Raw genomic sequence first — 20,696 nt, 5'->3', positions numbered from 1 at the left:
GAAAATATGGTTCCATTACAGGCAATTAGTGTAAACCTCTAGAAATCTGAGGAAACACACATTTCACATGCTGCCTTTCCTCTGAAACAGCCACAATCTTTGTCTTGTCTTTCAATGTAAAATATGCACATACCCTAGCACAAAGATAGCAAATATTCCTGCTCTCTTCTATAGATGAAAAAAAAAAATCACCAATTGTGTTTCAGACAGTACTAAGAATTAAGTTTCTAATTAAACAATAATGAACAGAGTAATAACAACATCTGGCATTACTGTAATTATTTCTCCCTTAAGAAGAAAAAAATCCATGTTCCCAAAGATATCAAAAGTAGTTAAATGGTGAAACTGAGTACTGAAAAAGTCTATTTACTTTCCCACAGCACAAATCTCACTGACAAACTCACTGGATCAGGGGTACTCAGTCACAGGCAATTCAAGCAAAGTGAGACTTCTGGTTTTGCTCACTCTACAATCTGTTCAAAAATTATGGATTGATTCGTATTTTCAGAAGAATAAAAAAAGGCAGGAAGGGAAACCTAAGCAGGAAGCTGCATCACTGTAACTTTCTTTAGGCTTTTAAATAGGCAGATATCACTACAGACATTATGTCCACAGTACTACACTAGAGCAATTTATCTGGACCATGTAAGAAGGATGAGGAAAGATTTGAACATTTCCCTGATTTAGGGGATGGGAAGGATGAGAAATCTTGAACTTAAATGCGTAGTGCTACATGCATCACTGCTCTCAAGTGTAGTCTATATAAGATTTAGGGAAAATTTATTCACTGTAAGTACAGTCAGGATTCGGAAAAAGTTGCCCAGAGAGGTTGCACAATATCCATCATTGGAGGCTTTCAATACATGACTGGATAAAGCCCTGAGCAATGATTTGACCTCAGAACTGACCCTACCCTGAGCAGAAGGTTAAACTAGAGACCTCCTGAGGTCCCTTGCTGAATTTTCCTACAACATAGTATTAAGAATGAAGGACTGAATGTTCCTTCAGTAAGTGAACTAACACGCTTCTTGTCCCTTCCCTGTGCAGTGCCTGTTAGTACTGCACAACATTTACATACACATATCTATATTTATTAGTATGTATTTATAAATATTCAAAAATCCTCATACCACTTAGTGCCAAACAGCACTCTCAGTACGCTGTGAAGTGTATATATATTGTAACTTTTTCATCAATAATGTCAGATCAATTGTATTCATTTAACTTTTCAAAATGATCAGAGAAATTGATGAGAAATGTAACAGTTATGCAGTAAAAAATTATGTAATAAAATAATCCTTGCAACACTACATACTAACCAACAGTTTTCTAAAATAAATATGCCTGTGATAGCTGTATTTCATACCTATAAATATATTTTCATTTTTGTGCTCTCAATTTATTAAATGTGCATTTTTGGTTTCAGCTAAATGTGTGGTAGAAGGGGCAGCAAATGGAAGTAACAACCATGCCCTTCCTATTTTTTGCTTCAAGGTTTTTTCTCTCTCTATCTTCAAGAAATGCAGTCACTAGAATGATTTGTGCTGCTTTTTAACTGGGAATCTTACAAAGATAATACAAAACATAGATCTAGTGTGCTGCTACTGTTAACTTTACCGTATTTTCATCTTGCAAATCTATCATCATTTCCAATAGAGTGAGTGAAATAGTTGCTTCCCATTCTGGATGAATGTGGATTTCAAAAAGTTAAAATATTTCTTTTCCTCTTCTCTCCACTGCCCACATTAAAAATAATAACATGTTGATCCATCTATTAGGTTATGATAATAAAGCAACAGATTGTGGTCTATAATTTAAATATTTGCTCTTAGCAAAATATGCTACTCAGCAAAGTTTCAAAATAGTGCTGTGACACTATAATTCAGATGGTCAAAAAAATAATTCCAAAATTTTTCTTCCTGTTTTTCTCCACAATGATGTATTTATAACAGTCACATTTCCCAGTTGAATGTGTAGGGTTTTGCTAAGGTGAAAAACAAAATAAGGATCAAATAGTAGAACTAGTACCTGGAGAAAAAAAAAAAAAAATCTTCTATTTTGTTTCCAGCTGAAGAATTTACTTTGGTGTCTCACTTCTACTGGGATTTTTTTTTTGTTGCCAATGAAATAGATGGATTCCAGATGAAAATCCATTGGTCTAGAATCTATTTCCACATTTCCACTAATTCATCGATTTGTGTCATTCTGGATTCAGTAGGCATTTGCCTGAGTTAAAATATTATGAGGATATCATGAATCATTGCACTTAATGGTAACACAATTAAAGTTGTCATCACTTTCTAATTATTCTCACATTTCTCTAAAGAAAAAGCAATTGAAACAGCAAAATTGCACAACTTCGAAGATGTTTTAGAATAAAGTAGTTAAAATCAAGATTGAGAATGTTGTTTCTAATAATGTCTTAATTCAGTCAATTTAAATGACAGTTAAAATGTACCAAAGATTAAAGATAATTGATATCATAAACCTATAAATGCTGTAATTTATATTTATAACATAATAACCTTTATGAAATATCAATTCAATAAATTGTTTAATATAAATAGTAATTCAAATTATATTCTACAATACTATTACTTGCTAATAGGTACTACTTATTTTATAATTTAAATCTTTTGGACAGAATGTCTGGGGCAGCATAAATGGTACTCCTTCCTTAGACTAAAATTGTATCTTGGAATTTTATACAGTTTATAATTTCACTTGGCTTTCTCAGTTTTATTTTGTGTTCTATAGGCAATGTTTACACCCGCAGTAAAATGACTTAATGCAAGAAATTAAAACTCCACTGATGGACCATACCTTTTAGAAGAAGCAAATACAAAACTTCATCATAACTCTGAGATGTAGCATCATAGTCGCAACTTCAAAATGTTGAAATGCTCCTTAAATGGAGCTCTCCCTCACTTTATTGCAAGTCCATCACTTCCATTATAATTCCTTCCAGTTAAATAATCTCAGATAAAAATCCACATGTCTAGAATTTAATCTACATCTCTCTTGATATTCCTACTCTGACCCTTGCCTCCACCTACATGCCTGACACAAACTGGTGTTGTCAAGCCACTCTCTGTGCAGCGTTACTGACATCCATACTCAGTAGGTCTGAGAGATGCAATTTCACTGCAGAACGGTGGCGTGAAAGCCTCACAGGAGAACCACCAATAAGCTCTAGCTGTTTTGCTGCACAGTGTTGATGGAGACAGTAAAGATGATCTTACAATGAAGTAGCTATCCGTCAACTGTACATCTGTAGCTGGCATCATCTAACTTACTCCACAGAACTATAATCATGCCTCCCTTCGCAGGTCAGCTAGCACATAATCAACGTTTGATATAACAGTCATCTCTTTATCTAACAGGGAAGACATAACCAAAGACAGCAGACACTTGCTTAAGTACAGCAGCTATCCAAAATAGCTTTCCTGATGGAGACCACTTACTGGGAAGTGATGTTCTCCAAGCTTTTCTACAATAAATACAGACAGTAAACACTTTTTCTGTCATAGCAGCACATCCTCAATTAATAACCAATGTTTTTGGTTTGAGACCACCTTCTTTGTTTTTTTGCCTGAGCATGAATAATTTCTGTCAAGACAGATTTGAAAAATACATCAACAAGCTCTGTATTTTAATGTGATTCCTCTAGTAAACAAAACACACTATGGCTTTTGTGCCCAGGAAACAATTTCAATTTACTTTAATAAGAACAAACATGTTTAAAACCAAGATAGAGCCAAACAGTTGCATCTTTACTGTTAGTTAAAATGATTCAGGATAAAAACCAGAGCAGAAAACATAGGGCTTCTGCTGCCCTGTAGAACAGCCAAGAATGACAATTGGTGTTGGATCAAACAGAATTTTCATTAGGTCTGTTTATATTGTATTTCTGTATGTGTACTTCACTCTATCAAAACAAATACCTTATAGAAATTCCCTAAGGTGTTTACAAGTGTAAAAGACAGGAAAATAGACCAAATTTAGGCAACAGTTTAAGATATAGATTTGGAAAAAAGGAAGGAAATAATGTAAATACCAACTTCACAAAACTATCCAGCCCTGAAGATTATACAAAACAACAGTACCTCAGAAAAAACTTAGAGAGTAAAATGCATTTTAGGGTGCTCACAATGGTGGGTGTGCCCTATTAAAGGAATCAAAGCTACTCCATCTAGCCTCTTTCTCAAAGGGGAAAGGATAAGGCACTCTTATAAGCAGAATAAGCAGGTGACCATCAGTGAAGCAGTAAATCTGAACAAAAACTGCAACAAATGAATTTGAAATTACATAGTTGAAGCTCAGTCCTAAAGGACAATTTAGTATGTAGCCTAACTTGAAGACTTGTGATTAATTTCTTGCTCTGACACATATTTCCTATGTGATCCTGAGCACAGTATTTAGGCCACAGCTTCATGGTGTAAAGCATCTGGCAGTAGCATTTCCTTGCTATGCCAGCATGACTGTGTATGTGGCTGCATCATAAACAGAAAGCATTCTTTCTGAAAAAGAATATTTCTCATTTCCTTTTTTCTTTAACCGCAACCTTATTCACAGTGCAGACCTCCAAAGGCTTATAAGGCATCACAACCAAAAGCACAGAGGCTGCTAACACAAATATTTTTAGATTCATTCTGGCACCAGGAATTTCATAGCATACAGGTTTGTAACACAGCCTTATCAAATCTGTAAAATGAACAGAAAGGCAATTCCTTGATCTCAACTTCTGTGAGAGAATGAATATAACAACCATGTATTAGATGCTCATTACTGGTTTACTTGAAGAATCCAGAAGTAATTTAGATAGATAAAAGGTAAAACTTTGAATACGAGACTGTATGGTATGACCCTTCCTGGTCTGCCACTATCCATCTGTTCTTTCCTTGCACTGAACCTGCTCCAAGGATAAGCAATTCAGAACAAACCAGCACTCACCTACAATCTACACAAGATCAGCTCTTAAGCACCATCATGATCTAAGCAAATCCTTCCTTTTGCTCCTGTCTCATAGGGTAGGACTGTCAAGGTACTGACACTACCCTCTTCCAGTTAAAGGAGAGGCAAGAAGTAATTTTGTTGGTTTGCTGCAGCCAAGAGCGAGGAATTTCATGTTTAATAACGCAATCACTGAGTTAAGACTGGAACAACAAAAACAAGTGAGTCAAATACTTGGCATGACAGGACACTTACAAGTAGTGAATAATATGTCTAAAATAATTCCCTCCCCACAAAAGAAATCCCCATTTTTTAATTTCTTGTCTTGAAGAAAACATTGTCAAGCAGTTTGAGTGAAAACCCATTCATCAGTTGGCAGAGTTTGGAGAAACTGTTAAACATCAGCATGGTTTAATCAGACTAGAAGGGACTCTGTAACAAAGAAAACCTCAGAGGAACCTCCCCTCCTCCAAAAAACAACTAGGATCAGTTCTTTGAAAGAAATAACATATTTCTTCTAATGAAATACCCTCACAACTTTTTTTTTTTTTTTTTTTTTTTTTAATTATTATTGTACAGGAACACTCCAAGTCCTGCTTAGATTTAGAGATACGTTCTTGAAACTAATAGTACATGCACATTCTTGTAACACTCACAATAAAGAAAGCCTGTTTTCTTCCTTTATAATCACAAGTAGCCCTCCTATTAGCATCATTAGAAGCTACTGAGGGAAAACAGATATACAAGTCTTTCCGAGTTTGCCCTGAGGACATAGAAGCTTCTTGGCATAACAATAGTTCTTTCTTTTCTCCCATAAATACATGCGTTAATAACTGTGAAAAGCCTCTAGAAACCCTGACCTACCTGAAAAAGAACAAACTTTTACTTGCTGGCATGTATGCAGTACAAAAAAGCTAATCCACTCCTGAAAGTCTGTCACTTGTAAAGACATCATTAACCTGCACCACTGCTATACAAAACGTTAGTCCTGTTCAAGTGGTAATGTAGGAGGAATAGAAATGATCTGTAGCTGGGCCTCTGTGCAACCACCTAAGTAGAGATATCAAGTTCCAGGATCCTCCTCTTGTACCTCCAAGAAAAGAAATGAAAAAAAAAGAGGAACAAAAGCAGATAATCAATTTAGACTGCCAAAGCTGGGGAATAAGGCAAAGATATTTACTTGCATGTGATGGGGATGGAAGCCAGGAAGGCCGGCGCAGTTCCCATCCATTGCAGCACTTCTTACTTCTTTAGCTGAAGTTACTGTCACAGAAGCGAGGGTGGTTGCATGAGACACACAGCAGCTCCAGGGCTGCTAAGTACGTAGGTCTGGTACATTAAGCTCCAGTGCCACTGAAGTAAACATAGATCTTGTTCAGCTATCACTTCAGTGACATAACTTCTGCCAGTCAGATGACATACAGGTAGGGGTACCAACCCTCCCCAATTTATTCAGCTACTGCACACAAGATCCAGAATGCAGGATGACAGCACCTTCTTTCCTTACTGGGCCTCTAGCTCTCTCTCTTTCATAGGCTCCCTAAATTTTCTGTTCTTACATTGTGCTACAACTGCTTATCAAAATCTTGTCCAGCCGCTCTTCATATGCATGCAGGGCTTTCCTTTTATCTCACTGAGAATCTTACTTGCGGAGGAGTATCCATGTGCTTGCATCAATTTACACCTTAAAGCCAGACAGAGATGGCTTTCCAAACTCTACATCTGGTATTTTTGTTACAGCACTTTGGGGAATGCTTCCCAAATTGTGCATTATTTCTACTTCCCTTTCTGTAACTGCTAACAGGAAAAAGGTCACAAGGGAAGGGGAATGTGTCCGTGCCTTTCTGTCTTTGCCTGTCACAGGTGTGAATAAAAGAATAAAGATGTATAGAAGTAGTGTTGGGAGCAGCCTAAGATTTCCTCAGGTTAAAGTTTTGAGATAAAATGTATTTTTTGAAAAGTTTTAAATATTCCCCCAAACAGAGTTTCTGTACAGTTCACAGAGAAGACCTGGAATTCTAATTGTGCTGAAAACAACTGGGAGATGCTCACAAGGAAATCAGCAGCATGGAAATAGCACAGGATGTCTCTAACCAGCAGCTTTCTTCTGGCAAATTGAAGTTTTTTGCATGAAGCCTGTGTACCCTGACATCCTTTGAAATACACAGCATAGGTGTGAGAGCTACTGTTGTGAGGACGAAGATGACACATATCTAGAGCAAGTTCATAAACTCTCAGAGAATGCGATCAATAGCAATAATCTCTGGATTATTTTTCAAATCATTTTCAAAAACCTAGTGATTTGGTTAGTTATTGTCATAAATATGTATAATCAGATATGTGTACACATCTATATGTGTGTTTATATACATATAAAAATACATTTTGCTTTTTCCTGTGATCACATGTATCAGTAATAATCCACAGTAATTCATTTTAAAAGCAAAAAGAAGAAAACTAATGCTCACAGTACTGTATTGTATGGAAGACCTTATTGTCAATAGACTTCATCATGATGGTCATAGTGTTTTCTATTCCTAGGAAATATATACACACAGAGAACTATCTTTCTTGGATGCAGTTGCATGGAATTATTGATTTTTTCAGTGCATCTGGTAAGTTTCACTGAAGCAGTGCAAATTACTTCATCAGGATTTCATAAGCACTACAAAATTACAAAATTTCTCTCTCCTGTCTCTCCTCTACTGAAAGTATTTGTTATTCTACAAAATGATTCTTGTATTCTTTTGGGCAAGAACTTTAATTCACTGATTTATTCTTTCAGTTAATTAAGGAGAGAAGAGGTATAAACAATTCTGCTTGAAGCTGTGTCACCAGCATCTCTGGCAACTGCAGAGGCCTCAAACCATGAAGCGTACAGTCCCTGCAACCCCTAGAATCGACAAAGCTTGCAGATTCAGCCTGCTAGTTGCAAGAGAAGTCAAGTTTTGATGCCTTTCTACCTTTGCCATGGGTTTTTACTATATTTCCTTACATTAGGAGTTTGTGGCCATAGTACTGAATTACAGGATTCTAGATAGATGATTCAAAGAAATGCAAGACCTCTCATGACTTGGACACATTTTGATTCAGTGGCCAAATACTCAGCCTTGTTCTGAAAGCATGCCCTGACATACTGAGTTGAACAGGGAGCATTTAAAAGCAAATACTTAGTCTGTAATGAATCAGGTCTAATAGCATAGAGCAAGTTATGGCATAGACAATCTCCATGACAAAAACTTTCAAAGTGAAACCAGTATGTCAGTTTTCATCCAGAGTCCCTTCCTCAAATAATTTGTCTTTTTGTTGTTTTCAGATTACTGTAGATATGCAAACTAATTTTAGGTATATGATCCTTGAGTTTTGGTTCCCATAAAGTGTACTTGTGACAGAGAAATATCTAAACCATAACTACTTCCAAAACTTTAATTTTTAGTGACCACTATCTTCTTGTTTATCCATCTCTCTCTTCTAAATGAGACTTTAAACAAAATTTAGTGAGCTCTCCCCACTCCATACAGTTGTATATATATGCAATAAGAAAAAGTAAGTCTACCTTTTGTATCCTAGTAACAAATGCAAAATATTTTGATTTCTGAACTTCAGAGAAACTTGCCTTATAACGTCCTCGAACCAAACATACGCGATACATTGAAAACTAACTACATATTTACCTCATGCATGTGCACATAGAGTGACTATAACCGCACTTTAAAAAGTTAAAATCCAGTAGATAATTTTCTTTCTTGTATTATTTGAATGCTTAAGAAAAAGATTTAGTCTAGTTCGGATCATGGGCAATACTAATATCTGTATACACATTTTAAAGAGCACAAAGTATGTGTTTATGCAGATGAAGTACCTGCTGAAAACAACTGAAAATAGACTGTGTATAGGCAAAATGAAGTCCCAAAGTAATTTACTTAAGTACAGTTTCTCCTACCCCAGTCTCATAAAATCTTTGTCTGGAGAAAGCCCTGCAATGTGTCTTGTGCTTGCAGTATGGTGCTAAAACAAGTGAGCGTCTAAGAAATCATCATCTTCAAGTCTGATAGCATTTTTTTCTGTATTCACAGAACTATCTAAAACAAGTTAACAGCTGCAATGAATCATTTCAGTGTGTGGAACGTGTGAGGGAATGCTCGTCTTTTATAAGCGTTTGCTAAAAGTTTGGTTGAATCACTTGTAATGGATGTTGGCAGCAGTCTTTTGCCTTGATGAACCTCTGTTCAGGACAGCTGGGTATTCACACCATGTGGGACTGCTTCTGATTCCTGGATGTTAAGTTTTGAAAACACAAAGTATTTTCTTAAACAGTAAATCTGTCCTGCGTATCTTAGCACCTTCCTATCAACTCTTCCTTACTATACTAACTACTCGTCATAGTATTCAAGAACATTTAAAGTTTATCCCCTGCTTATCTATCATCTCTCGTTGTTAAAAGGCCATCTGGAGTCTCATGCCCATTTCCAGGGCAGAACTCGATATTGCTTACTTCCTGTATTTCTAATAAATGTGATGTTTTCTCCTCATATTGCTCTCACTGAGGAGCTAAAGTAGGACTCTAGAGAGACCCTTCTAAAACTACCTCTTCATGATTTCATTGCTTTGTGCCTTTCTGAATATATCCACTATCGCCTTTTTATATTTCAGCTATAAGCTCTAGAGGTAACTTGGTTTTTGTTTTATGCTTGAATTGTGCTGTGATTAAGGCAGTAGGGTACTTCATGACTGTTTTAACAGTAATAACAAGACTTTGCACTAAAATATTCTTTGATGGATGTCCAAAGATACTTGAATGAATGTATGAGTAGATAGCTGAATAAGAAGTGTTTTTCAAATGCTGGTATAAACAAACCCTTTACCTTCTTTTTGTGAATATAAACTTAAATGCAAAAATGTGTAGGGTCAATAACAGAGATGTATAAATATTATATACCCTATCCAACACTTAATTCTATTGGATGAATTAGATTATTTCTTCCTTATATATAGTACAGTAGCATTGCAACTGATATATTTTGTCCATTAAATGCTATTTTCTAGAACGTCTTATTTTGATTAATGTTGTGTCACATTTGCAATTCCTTTCTAGAAGGGAAACTTTATAAAGAATTAGATATCAAACACTGCGAGCAAGAAAGAGAATCCCTCTTCTCAGTATTTACAATGAGATCCTAATAAATTTTTTTACAGTTCAGATCAAAAGACGTATTTAGTGTACAAATATAGAAAGGGAGAAACAAAAGAATCCCACCACAGATTAACTTCTTTCACTGAAACTTTGATACTATGCAAGCCCTGTATTCACATATGTTGTAGGCTGAAATGTGGAATAGCTTTTACTTCAGTTAGGAGAAGTATTTGCAACAGAACAATCTGAATTATGCTTAAAATGTGAAATTATCATCTAAAAGGAGGAATATCATTGTAATTGAACAAGCAGTAATATAAGACCCTCAGTGCACAAACGAGCCAATGCAAAAAGAGATTCCCACAACCAGACTGCAGTGAGCACAGAGATATAGTCCAATGAATGTTTGCTCAAGTGGGGTTACCATGATTATTAATCACTGCATTCATAGACACACCTGAAATTCATAAAGGAAACACACTTGTATCTGTTACATTTATGATTTAGAGAAGGATTTTTTTTTTTTTGTTCTGTACACAAAGCTCTAGTTCTTACTTGACAGACAGTAGTTCATAAGGAATAAACAGCCAGCATAAATGCAGCTGTTCTGTATAGAAAAAAGTTTTTGTATGTTCTATAACAGGGGATGTGGTCAGCTATAATTAAAGGACATCATGTTTGCAGACCTTTTTTTAAAATTACTCATTTTTCTCAAAATACATGAATACTTATAAAAAGCTTAACCAAATGGAACAACAGCAAGTGTTTGGAGTCAAAGAATGAACTGCTCTAAGTTCCCTCTAGGTATTAGAGATGGGTAGTTGTTGTTAACAAAATGTTTACTTATCCCAGTAGGTTCACAGGAGGTTCATCAAACATTAAACCCTAGGAATGACTGTTTATTACAACTGGAAAGTGTATTTGGCAAGGATGATGAAAATTACTTCTACAGTGCATGCAATTTTAATTTGATCCTTCAGCATACATGTTGAATTGCATTCCACAACAGGTTTCTGTTCATTTCATATCACAATAAAAGGAACACACCCAACATTCCTGTACAGCAGACATTGCAAATCAGAGCTTGTCCTGCCTTGAAGGTAGAAAGTCCTTGAACAAAACATTACTTTACAGGGAAGGACCCTCAGCTCTGTCCTCACATATCTGTTCTTAGTGTCATCAAACATATTAGAGATTTACCATAATTTAAGATTTGTGAAGAAAAGTATTTTGTACTGTTTACTTGTCATATTTAAATTTGCTTTACACGTAGCATACACATCACAACCCAAAAAGCATGGTAGAGACTATGGCTACATTGCCCACATTAAGATTCTCACACTGTTTGAGCAAGCCAAATTTAGAATTTTTGAGCTAGCTTTTACAGCTCTATACTGCTAACCATAATGTTGTCCTAACATACTTTTAACGTGCATTACTCGTTAGCAGTATCCCTTCTACCTACATATTTTCCACTGTCTTTATCTCCTAATTTCTATCTCATGTTGCCTCATTATACTTTCATATATATAATACACACAAGTATAGTGTATGTGATTACACAACAACTGAAGATTAATCAGGAAAGTATGCTTAATAAGAGAAATTTAAGGAAAACATTTTAAAACCCCTTGCATTTAAAAGTAAAACATTAAAAGCATAAATGCACAAAATAAACAGTGTTACAGGGGACCAAAACCTCAACAGGGGACAATGTGATCCTGTTATGAAAAAGGCATATCTCATTCAGATAGATTCAGAACAGCACCATAAAGCCAGACCAGTGAGCTGCCAGAGGTCTCAGCTGAAATGCAGTGTTCAGATTTATCTCCAGCACTTTTAAGATATAGGCAGAGAGAAAAAGAATATTCAGAGGAAAGAGCAAGAAGAAAGAAAATATGAACTATGATAAAAGATTGAGTGATACAAGTTTCTTTAATCTTGACAAGACTAGGCTGACAGGAGATGTGATAACTAACATGTAAGACAGCATCAGATGATCAGCTGTTCCCTAGTCCATCAATGACAGGAAAGATTTATGTTACGTCTTAGAAAACAATTTCATACTATGTAAAGCAGTGCAACAGATGATCGGGAAAATCTCGGAAATCTTCATCCCTGAACTTCAGGAACAGGACAAATATCTAGCAAGAATGAGCTTGGTCTATCTACACCCTGCTTAGGGCAGAACAATGGCTCAGAAAAGATCCCACTGAATTCCCTTCCACCCCTGCATTTCTATGATTGCATTACATAGCTTCAAACTGGAAACCTCATTGTTTCTAGAAAATATGTAAAATTATGATGAGGGAAATGCTGAATTCTAGAAACAAATGAATTTAAATAATTTTAAAATCTGCGCTGTTGCCTAGCTATGCCCCAAACTCTTCTGTACACATAACCAGTCTAATACACCTTTTTCCTCAGTGATTATTTCTCCATTTGTACATTTTAACCCTCTAGATCTATTCTATTAATGCTGTAATAAAAATCAATAACTGCATGCCTGTATACCGAGATATGGAATATTTAGTAGAAAAATATGTTGGGGTTTTTTTGGTGCATGTCAACCCACAAGCCCTTAACTAACAGGAGAATATGAAAATTAATGATACTCCAGTTTTGGACTTTAATTTAACTGCTTTCTCTTGAAGAAAAGTAGGAAGTCACAGGCTTTTAATAAAATTTTGTTCCTTGGGAGCAGCAGAAGTTCCTTTGGCAGTATCATTTACAATTTCTTTGAAGCCTCAAAATAGTATGTAATATAAACCTTTTAAGAAGATGGTTTTTGCATCAGCTATAAAATAAGAGTAGACGCATGTCTGCCATGCTCTACTTTTTCAATCTCTATGACTGCTATTTAATATGGATCTTTCAAAGATGGTTTGAAAGCAGATTACTTCATTCTATTTCTGGTACACTCCCATGAAATTTTGTGCTGCTTACAGCATTAAAATATAACACGTTGAATTTGAAGGCACCACTACAAGTGCTTCGGCCTGATTCTTGGTGTTATTAAAAAAAGTATCTTTGAAACAGTCTAATTACTTTTATTATAATGAATAAATATGTTTTCCTGTGCACATGCAATTCCTTCTCAGCCCTTTCCTTCACACATGTAAAAAGGACAGAAAGAAAGATTAAATCTGCCAAGTAATAAACCCATAGTATTAACAAATCTAGTTACTGACATCATCTACCTGGACTTGTGCAAAGCATTTGACACTATCATCTCACACAACATCCTTGTCTCTAAATTGGAGAGACATGGATGTGATGGATGGACCATTCAGTGGATAAGGAATTGGCTGGATGGTTGCAAAGAGTTGCGGTCAACAGCTCCATGAGTGGAGAGCAGTGACAAGTAGTGTTCCTCAGGGGTGGGTATTGGGACCGGTGCTGTTTAACATCTTTGTTGGTGACATGGACAGTGGGATCGAGTGCACCCTCAGCAAGTTTGCCAACAACACCAAGCTGTGCGGTGCGGCTGACACACTGGAGGGAAGGGACGTGCCATCCAGAGGGACCTGGACAAGATTGAGAGGTGGGCCTGTGTGAACCTCATGAAATTCAACAAGGCCCAGTGCAAGGTCCTGCACATGGGTCGGGGCAATCCCAAGCACAAATACAGGCTGGGCAATGAGTGGATTGAGAGCAGCCCTGCGGAGAAGGACTTGGGGGTAGTAGTGGATGGAAAACTGACTATGAGCCAGCAATGTGCGCTCACAGCCCAGAAAGCCAACAGTATCCTGGGCTGCATCCAGAGAAATGTGGCCAGCAGGTCAAGGGAGAGGATTCTCCCCATCTACTACACTCCTGAGACCCCACCTGCAGTGCTGTGTCCAGCTCTAGGACTCACCACATAAAAAGGACATGGACCTGCTCAAGTAGGTCCAGAGAAGTACCATGATCAGGGGGCTGGAGCACCTCCCCTGTGAGGACAGGCTGAGAGAGTTGGGGTTGTTCAGTCTGAAGAAGAGAAGGGTCCAGGGAGACCTTATAGTGGCCTTCCAGTACTTAAAGGGGGCCTACAGGAAAGATGGGGAGGGACTTTTTACCATGGAGTGTAGGGATAGGACGAGGGGTAATGGTTTTAAACTGAAAGAGGGTAGATTTATGTTAGATATAAGGAAGAAATTCTTCACTGTGAGAGTGGTGAGACACTGGAACGGGTTGCCCAGAGAAGCTGTGGCTGCCCCCTCCCTGGCAGCGTTCAAGGCCAGGTTGAACGGGGCTTTGAGCAACCTGGTCTAGTGGAAGGTGTCCCTGCCCATGGCAGGGGGGTTGGAACTAGATGATCTTTAAGGTCCCTTACAACCCAAACCTTTGTACAATTCTGTGTCGTAGAGGAAATCTCATTCTCCTGAAGACTGCTAGTAAATCAACCGACTTCCATTAAGTCTGAAAGAGCTTCAGTTATAACACTATCACTGTCCACAGATGTGGCCAAATTATGTCTAACTAATCTGGTCAACTAGATCAGCTTTATATATATATAGGTATATATGTATTTAATGTCATTAAATTGGGCTCGTTAATATAATACGAGTAATGGTGGCACTCTAACAGAAATGATGGAAAAATCATAGTGACTTATGTTCTCAACCAGTCCATTAATCTTCCTTGTAATGTTTTAGGCAAGTTTATTCAGGCACTGATTATGCCCTCGATCCTGTAGCCAGAACTTCTAACACTATCACACTGATATAAAGGGACTTCTTTCTGTGTGCACACAGCTGCATCTTTCACATTGCTTCTCTGCTCTTGCACGTTCACCATGCTCTAAAGCTACAAAGTCAAAATGCTTATCTGCACAAGAAAGGAAGTGCCACAGAGTAACGCTGCACTAATCTTAAGCCATTTACAAACTAGTGTTCTACCTTACTATTACATTTAAATGTGAGGTGTGGGGTGTTTTTTATTTCAAAAGCATGATTTTAAAGAGTTTTAAAGCCTTCTGCAGAGGCACTGTTCATTCTATTTCTCAGATGTACCTTTTTTTAAAAAAGAGTTTTTAACACCCATTTGAAAATGAATATATGAATACACACATATTTTTCTGCTTGTATTTATACTTAAAATATTTTCTCCCTCAGTCTCTTATTTTCCTGTTCACTGATTCAGGAATACTGGGTGTTTCTGATGATTTCATGTAGAGTATATGGAACTAATTACAGAACACAGACATCAAAAACTGTGGTTTTCTAAGCTTTAATTAATTGTGGTTTCACAGGCTGCTATTCATTGCAATCTAGGAAGTGGTTAGATGCGGGGTTTATTATCAGTTTAAATAAAGAGCCAAAGTGTGAAGCACTGGTTCCACCTGAATTTTCCAGCCCATAAAAAAAAAATATGATTTTCTGTGAACTGCAGACATTGTTTTCATTCTGTTGAACCCAACTTTACACAAAGTTATTTGCTGCATTAACCTACTAGACTGAAAGATACCGGCAACCACAAGTTTATCAAGATAGAAAGTGTGCTTCAAAACTGTATGATTGAAAATGCTCATTTGGATGCTTGACAAAGCACTGTTTCACAAATAAGCCAAATAAGATAAATTAAGATGATATTAAAAAGACATTATTTACAAGCATTGATCACTGAGTATATATCTTAGTATGTTTTTTCCTGGGCATGAGGGACAGACATTACAATCTGCTGTAGAAGAGGGGGAAAAAAAGAAGTGGGGAAAAAAAAGCAACTTTGTAAGGAAACGCTGGTCAAGAACCTTCATTGAAGAGATCTGTGTGGCTACTTCTGGTGGGATTTTCTTCCACCTGCCCCGCACAGTGAAGCCCCATTAGATGATCCTTTTGTTTAAATAAGAATAGAAACCCATTCTGAAAGTTCTCAATACAAGACTGAAATGTAATTGAGATGTACTGCATAAATTACACATATGAAGCAATGTCAAACAAGTCGGGTAAATTGACTGTGATGACTGCTATGCTTTGCCAAAGAGTCAATATAGTATTTGGAGAAAATCTTTTCTGTTTTTGTAAATGGTTATACATTTAAGATACCTAATTGCCAAGAAGATAGTAATATAATGTTCTTAGACTTCTTCCACTATTTACTATTTAATTTGAGGCAGGTTTGCATCTTTCAGATTATCTGTCCAGTCGCACTGGACAAACATGAGGATATAAATGAACAAATTCGGATGTGTGAGCACAAACCACTTGCGGAATGGGAGGGGAGACAAATTGTTGTTTCAAGTACATCACCATAAACTTGATATAATTTGACTGAATTTAGATGAGTTAAAATTGCCTTTTTAAGTTTATATAGCAGTTAAAAGTTCAGAAGAGGACATTTTGCTATTTAACAATTAAGGTTATCTTTTCTCCTTAACACTATGTTAGGATTAGATATGGGTTACCTTTGCAACTACTACGTGTTATAAAAGAGAATTGTCCGAAACATGTTTTAGTAAGCAACTAAAATACTGACACCTCTTTTCCTTTTTTCTCCCACAGAAAATTAAACTAATTTTTTTGAGATAAACACTGATTTTGATCTCGGAATGATAACATCAATACTACTTTTAACCCAATTACCATCAAAGTTAAATTCTTCCAGGCAGTCTTTACTTCATTGCTGAAACTGGTCCATGGTATATAATTCACTCAGTTTGAAAATTAGAGGAATAGGTAGCAACTGTGAAATAAGATCTCACTGGGCAGAACATTATTCTCAGTGTAATAAATGCACATAGAGAAACAATTATTTGCCAATTAATTTATAAATATATTTTAAAAACCAATAATCTGCTTAAACTTGGATAACGTGGCCATTTTTTTGATGATGTGGTCATTGTTTTTCAGACTCCAATACCTAATATTTCCTGTTGAAGGCAATGGTAACTGCTTGTTTAAAAATCTGTCACCAGTCCCACTGTCTGTATGCAAGGAAGAACTAGAATCAGAACATCCAAAGATTTCAAGAAGTCTATAAATTGGAAAGTATAACATTATCTATTATTGCACTTTCAATAGTGTGCTTTTCACTATATAAATAGAAATGAACATTGAAATTACATGCAATAATAAATTCAAGTTGATGCATTGTTAGAATAACTTTAAAATACAATTATTCTACTGACAAAAACCACAGGAATACCATTTGCAAACAGAATGATTCAACCATGACAGTTTGGCACTATAACTATTGCCAGTTACTACCCCTCAGGTAACCTGACTATTATTTTCTCTTTCTCCTCTAAACCTCAACACACATCAGAAAACAGAAAACAGCTGCCATCCTTTTCCTGCAGCAAAAAATATCAGTGGAAGGTACAAGTGCCTGACTGCAAGGAAGCCATGGCCTATGACAGACTGTTACTGGAGACAGAACACTATGTGACAGAGCAGGGTACAATATACCCAGGTGTGCCCTGTGCAAGATGTGTTTCTTCCTGGTTCTCTTTGGGGATTCTCTAATTGCTTCATATTAGGAGATTATTTTTTGTAAGTATTTAATTAAAGAAAGAACAGTGTGGAATCCTTCATAAGTAAGTATATTCTCACACTTTATTAAGGAATTATATTTAAAGAAAAATAAAGATGGAAATTTTTTTTCTCTTAAAACTCTGTTGCTAAAATTATTTTCCTCTGGTTTCAGATTTTTATGATGACATCACCTTAGTATTTTGCCACTCTTCCAAGTATTAACCACAAAATTTAGTCCAGTCCCTATCTATACATTATCCACTGGCATTTTTGTGTGGCACTAGCTTTGTAAATTATAGCTTTGTACGGCTTGCTTAATGACACTCCTTAGGCTCACGTAATTGTTTTTAAAATTAAACAGCCTGCAGAAAAAAGTTGGTTCTGTTCACACTTGGGCAGCTTTTAATTTATTGATTTTCCAAATTCCCCTAGAATCTGTAAGCAGTTTCAGGTAATAAAATATCAAACCTTATCATGTAAATTTTCTGATTTTTTTTTTCTTCTATAACAGCATAGCAACTCTCTTTTCCAATTTAAAGTAGTGCCTTCCCAATGTAGTTTTTAAAAATATTAGATGTACTAGTAAGAGATACATAGTTCATAGAAAAGGAGTCAATAAGTGACAAAATATACAACAATATAAAACAATGGACAGCAACCACAGTCTCGGAAAATGATCACAAAAGTCCATGGAAGCGTACCTATTATCTAAAGGAACAACTGCAAAACCCCCTCACTATTTACTAACACTGTTACATTCAAACATTAGGAGTTAAAATTAAGACTAAACAGAAGAAGAGAAACTAAGAAAATGTATAAATTCCTGAACTACATAGAGATACCTGCTAGTAGCTTGCAAAAGTAACAGCTGATTTTACTTTGCTCTTCAGTCATGACATTACCTCAAAGGTGTTCTTAGGCTTTAACTTAAGTAGGAATATAGCACTGGCTCTGCACTATGTAACCAGAACAGTTCGGTTCACTACGGCAGAGCAGAAGGCTTCTGTGGGGTTGACAGCTGCCCAAAGACCTGCACTTGTGCTTCACCTCCATACAGTGGGCTTTGCACAGGATTCAGGTTCACCTGTCTCACATTTGCAAAATACCAGACATTCCATCTGATCACCTCTATCACATCAAAGATGTGCAGGTTTTTTCCTTAAGTTCTAATATTTTTAGATATGTTTTGTTAGCAAAGTAGTAAATTACTTCCAAATTTTATATTGTCTTTCATCCATGTAAATACCTAGCTGTAAAAGTAATTATTTTTTTTTATTCTTAACGACAATTTGGAACATAATTGAAAAACTCTGACAATTTTTCATTTGTCTTTACACTGTTGACTTGACCATTTATCTTTGATTTTTTGATGAAAAGCTAGGCTGTACTCTGAAGTGTTTTATATCAGCAAACAGTTTCAAGACACTCTTATGAACCTTAATTCTACATTTATGGTGCATCAAAAGATGTACTGCTATTTTAGGCACCCAATCACAAGGGTTTTTTCTACATGAAAGGTGCCTATGACTTTCTTAAGCAGAAAGGCAATCAAAAAAAAGTAAATACAGTATTTAAAGTTATATATATTTATGGAGCGCAAACAAGAAGAGATCAATTACAGAATTTACTTTGACTAAAAGACAAGAATTACAAGCCAACAAGGCATTACACAGATGACTCAAGAATGGGAAGTATTTTATTATTAACTTTTGATTACCCAGAACACCTCACATTGAAAAGCCCAAAGACAAATATGCACACATAAGTCAGAAGAGTTCAGAAGATCAGAGTGATTTTCAGAAGATAAGCAAGGGCAACCCTATTAACAGCTTACGTATTAAAAGCCTACATATATGTGGCTCACTGTCCTGCCAGTTATCAAGTTAAAAACGATTTGGCATTTGGCCCTTTCCCCCAAGAAACACAGATGATGACTGAGTGACTTTGACAATTTGGCTCAACTTAGTTATCTTACTCCTTGGCTACCTAGTTATTTTGGTCATGTCAGCCAGCAGGTAAATTCAGGGTCAGTTGCACCGAGTTAGCAAAATTTGTCTACAAAACAATTTTAGATTTTAGATGTTTTGAAGTTTCAAAAATAGTGACCTTTTTATATTCACATGCAGGCATAATAAAGAAAAATACTGAAAATAAAAAGTGAAAATTCAAATTTAAGAAACTATCTTTACTATGCCAACTATTCACAAAACCATGAGGATACTGATTTCTAACAAAATGACCTTAGCACAGCATCTGTCTTGTTAAAGACAGTAATGCTGTTTAAAGGGTATTTATCACACTGTTAGAAGAACATCTAGAACAAGAGATGTCTACTGAGAAACTTAAGTGCTACCAAAAGACACCAGGGCTACATATGGGACAATAAAGTGTCAAATGATTTCATTATCTACACCACTACACTGAAATTCCCCATACCACCTAACAGACTTACTCAGATGAGATCCGAGAACTGTTGTATGTGGTGTCAGGGTAGAGTTAGTATGGAGTTCCCCTAAGGAATCCTTTTGCAGCTGAAAGGGAAGGGCTGTCAGGAACCACCAACTTCAGTGTCTGTAGGATTACATGCAAACTTTCTTCCAAAGGCTGTGCCATCTGCCTTCACACCTCCACTTTTCAAGTGCCTTTGAAACTGGTCTTTCATGCACTAAATCACTGCCTTCAATTTGAAGCCCAGCATTTTAGTTCTCCTAAATGATTCTTAATATTTTTCTTCCTACGATTTATTTCATAGCTCAAAAGCAGAGTGAAATGAATACTCAAACAGCCCGAGTACTCTGCCTCTGGAAATGTCTTTTGCCAAACAAATTGCCCTCCACTTTCACATGCAAGGTTTTGTTAATTTAGTTTTCTTTTTTTAAACAATTACAGTTCTTTGACAACATGCACCAGCTATCAGGAGCAAACATGGAAGCAACTCTTCTGAATTCCTTCTCCACCACCCTAGCCAGAGATAATTGAAAGAACAGATGTAACTGAAAACTTTTCAACAAAAATCCTGGCTTCTTCAGCCAAACCTTTCATCATCATCATTAAAAAAGTTTTGAGTACTTATGAGAAGCTAACAACTGACAGCTCATAATCCCCATCTGTAACACCAGAGGCCAGGTACCACAAAGACAAGACAGGTGCAAGTT

General features: G+C 36.3%; 1 protein-coding gene across 1 annotated transcript in view; it reads right to left on the bottom strand.

The window, feature by feature from the left end:
- The window catches only part of PDGFC (platelet derived growth factor C), a 135,267-nt gene that overhangs the window by 8,017 nt on the left and 106,554 nt on the right, over positions 1-20,696 (bottom strand). The window lies entirely within an intron of this gene.

Source organism: Strix aluco, chromosome 4, assembly GCF_031877795.1.
Source record: "Strix aluco isolate bStrAlu1 chromosome 4, bStrAlu1.hap1, whole genome shotgun sequence".
NCBI lineage: Eukaryota > Metazoa > Chordata > Aves > Strigiformes > Strigidae > Strix > Strix aluco.
The sequence above is the reverse complement of the archived record's forward strand: the minus strand, read 5'-3'. Positions and strand labels throughout refer to the sequence as shown.